General features: G+C 54.2%; 1 protein-coding gene across 1 annotated transcript in view; it reads left to right on the top strand.

The window, feature by feature from the left end:
- Positions 1 to 3,942, top strand: part of ABCA4 (ATP binding cassette subfamily A member 4) — a 154,304-nt gene that overhangs the window by 140,184 nt on the left and 10,178 nt on the right. The window lies entirely within an intron of this gene.

The raw sequence follows: 3,942 nt of genomic DNA, 5'->3' as shown, positions 1-3,942 counted from the left end.
CAGTCCTCTGGCACCACACCAGAGCACCATGAGTGCTCGTAAAGCCATGCCACGGGTCCTGCAATGACCTCAGCTAATTCCCTCAGCACTTGGGGGTGGAGATTGTCCGGACCAGCTGATTTAAATACGTCCAGTCCCTCCAGAAGTTCCCTGACTAGGTCCTCACTGACCCTTGGCCTAGGTGCGCCTCCCCTGGGGCCTGAGGGGGTCCCGGTGGGGGGGCTGATCCGGTCCCTGCTCAGGAAAATGGAGGCAAAGACGTCATTAAATAGGTTAGCTTTGTTGTCTGGTGTGATGACCAGATTTCCTAGCTTGTCCTGCAGGGGCCCCACGTTACCTGGTACCTTCTTTTTGCCCCCTAAGTATTTAAAAAAGGACTTCTTGTTGTCCTTGATCCAGGTAGCTAGTCCCAGTCCCATCTCTGCCTTGGCCTTCCTGACTGCCCCCCTGCATCCCCGAGCAACCGCAGTATAGTCCTCCCTGGGGATGGCCCCTCCCATTGGGTGTGCACCTCCCCTTTAGCTAGGAAACATTCCCGGATGCTTTTGGTGAGCCATGGGGGCTTTTGCACCCTCCTGCTCCCTTTGATCCGTGTTGGGATTACCTCCCTTTCAGCTTGGAGGATCGTCTTCTTAAAGGGCGACCACTCTTCTTGGACACCTGGCTCCCTTCCCCTCTGGGACCTCAGTGCCTCCCCGACTATTCTCCTTAGCTCATTGAAGTCCACCCTCCCAAAATCTAGGGCTGCTGCCTTGCTGCTGGCCTTTGCCACCTTGCGCTGGATGGTGAATTCCAGCAGGCGATGATTGCTGTCACCCAGGTGGTCGAGCACCCGCAGCCCCCCAAAACACCGAATTCGAATCGAAAGGGAAGGCTCCAAAACATCTCTGAAATAAAATGAGGCATCTGAAATGTTTTGGAAATGTTTCAGAAAATTTCAGAGTTTCAGAGCCTGGCTTGCAGGGAAACAGCTATACACTGTTGACCTGCCATGCGACTTGGCTTTGCAGGGGGCACAGATCCGCACCAGGGGTCTCCTCGCCACCACTGCCCAGCCCACGCTGCCCTGGTGACACAAGGCTGCACAGGGCTGGCAGCAGCAATGAGGAGACTCCAGTGCAGATTTCTATTCCCTGTGGAGCCAGGTCATGTGGCAGGGCAGTGTTGGTCCATGTCGTGCGACCTGACTCCGCAGGGAGCAGACATCCAGGGCAGTGTGGGGTGGGCAGTGGCAGCGAGGAGACCCCCCATGTGGATCTCTGCTCCCTGTGGAGCCAGGTCACGTGGCAGAGCAGGGCAGTCCCTGCTGCATGACGTGGCTCCACAGAGAACAGAGATCTGCACTGGGGTCTCCTCACCACCACTGCCTGCCCACGCAGCCTCACATTGCTGGGGCAGCATGGGGTAGACAGTGGTGGCAAGGAAACCCCTCGCACATATCTCAGCTCGCTGCAGAGCTGAGTCACACAGCAGGGACCAGCAGGCTTGCTCACCGCTTTGCGCTGCTTTCCTGCCCTGTGACCCAGCGTGACAGAGATCAGAGATCCGTGTGGGAGTCTCCTTGCCTGCATGAAGGGCAGCGGCTCTCCCCCTCCCCACCCCTGGACGAGCCACCCACGGCCCTGTCCTGCTCCCCACTGGGACCCTGTACTCCCTGGCCCAAAGTGCCGTCTGGCTGGGCAGTAGGGCTGTGCAAAGCTTGCAGCCTGTTCAAAACAGGCTCAGCGGAGATTCAGCAGAGCCAAATCTGTCAAACAGCTTTGGCCGAAATGAAACAGGACAGTGATCAGAAACACTGAAACGAATCACTGTCCTCCAAAGTGGCCGAATCTGAAACCGAATCGAAACACAGCTGTTTCACACAGCCCTAGTGCCCTGGACCCCAGGAGCACTGCTGGGCTTCCCACTGCTTGCTCCTTCCCTTTTAAATCTCTTTACCTGTTCTTCTCCCTGGTCTCCCCTTTACCAGCTCACTCCTCTTTCTCCAGCCCAGTCCAGCATTGCACCGGGCACATTAGGCTCCCTCAGGAATCAAAGTGGGGTAGGTCTATGCCCCTGTGCCCCCTCTGGATCTGAAATAAGATAGTGGCTGCCCTGGAAGGGAGCAGAGAGCAGGCTCTGGATTATAGTAGGGGTTCTTGCTCCCAAAGGGGCAAACCCCCTGATTGCTCTCCATCCATTTTATCCAGTGACTATTAAAGGCAAAAGAAGTTGATATAGCTTTTCAAAAGAAGAGCTGGAGAAGGGTCTGGTTAACGCCTGACCTGTGGTGTGGTGCTTAGAGCACTGTGCTGGTAAGTCAGAGAGATGCATGTGTAACACCCTCTTAGTAAAGAGGGCCTAGAACACAGGTCTCCAGCTTCCTAACCACCCAGTTTTGAATTTTTTCTGGGTTCAGTAGTTTGCTACCTGCACATATAAAGCTGTGTAGCTGCCCAGTCAATGCATAGCCTCTTCAACACGCTTAGTAGGCTGTGTGAAACTTCAGCAGCCATTTCATTTTGGAGGTGTTTCGGCCCCTGAAACACCGAATCTGTCATGAAACAGAAGGCTCCAAAACATCTCCAAAACAAAACAGAACTATCCGAAATGTTTTGGATGTTTCAGAATATTTCAGAGGTGGGCTTGTGGGGAAACAGAAACTCGGAAGAGGCCGGGGGAAGAGGAGGAGAAGGACCGCTCTGATATTGACGTGTAGCTGGCCAGCATCTGCGATCTGTCCTTGAGGTCCCTTCCAAACCCGGTGCTCTGGGGGAGGGATGGTGAAAGAACATATAAGGCTGTTTGTGAACTATTCTCTGCCTTTTGTGAGATCTGTCTCTTGCAGCACGAGCAGCAGATCACAGCATCTGAAGGGTCTAGGCTGGTAGCAATAGGTAGTCTGTTGCTACCAAGTTGTAGCCAGCCATTAGCCAATCCTTTCCCATTTACCCTTGCTTCCCATCCCTATTGTTAATCCCTTTCAAATATTTCCTCCCCAAAAATCCTGTTATTTATTCTTTTTTTCCCACCCCAAACAATAAAAAAAGCTGTGCTTTGCCTGGCAGTGTCTCATCACTGTGCAGGAAAGCACTACACATATACACTACGCAGACATATATTTTCCCGCACACCAAACATGAGGCATGCTGGAAAGGCAGGTGCCAGATCTTCTGGCAGGGGAGCAAGAGGGGGCAGAGGGAGAGCTGTAAGTCCCCTCCCCTCCCCTCCCCCCCAAACTTAGATGCACCCTCTTTTCTACCAGGCATGAGGCTTCTGCTGCTAGTGGCAGCAAAAAGGTGGGAGCAGTGTCTGCACCTGCCCCACCTCCAATAACACCAGCAATAATAATAACCCCCAGTACCACCAGCATGACAAGCACCAGCATGACAGTCCCCTCTACCCCAATTTCAGTTCCCAGCCTGAGCCTTCCAGTGCCAGAGGAAGAGCTGGATCTGGATCTGGAATCAGGGGAACTCAGTACTGTAGCCAGAGAAGTCTGGGGAAGGAGGGAGAATCTGAGTTTGAGCTCCACACCCCTCAGAGTTCCCCTAGAGCCCAGTCTCCTTCTCTGGAAAGCACCTCAGAAGAGATTGAGATTGTGGAGGCAAGTGGCTCAGCTCAGTCAGCTCCTCCTGTTGTTGTGCCTCTGCCTATTGAGGAGGGGGATAAGGCAGGATCACCACCCACACCTCAGAAGCAAGGGGGTAGTGTAGTGTGGGATCATTCTGAGATGGCAGATGATCCCACATGTGCTGTCTGCCTGCACTGCCAATGCAAGACCAGCTGGGGCAAGGACAAGAAACACTTTAGCACCACAGGGATACTGATGCATCACAGGAGGCACCACCCCCTGCCCTTGCTCCTCCTCAGCCTGGCACCAGTGGGAGCATGCCCAAAGGGAAGTCCCCCTCTCGCTCCAAAGCCCCCATCCCCACAAAGCAGAGGCAAGCCACCCTGGAA

This window comes from Gavialis gangeticus, unplaced genomic scaffold (genome assembly GCF_001723915.1).
Source record: "Gavialis gangeticus isolate Ggan-Ray unplaced genomic scaffold, GavGan_comp1, whole genome shotgun sequence".
Classification (NCBI taxonomy): domain Eukaryota; kingdom Metazoa; phylum Chordata; order Crocodylia; family Gavialidae; genus Gavialis; species Gavialis gangeticus.
The sequence above is the reverse complement of the archived record's forward strand: the minus strand, read 5'-3'. Positions and strand labels throughout refer to the sequence as shown.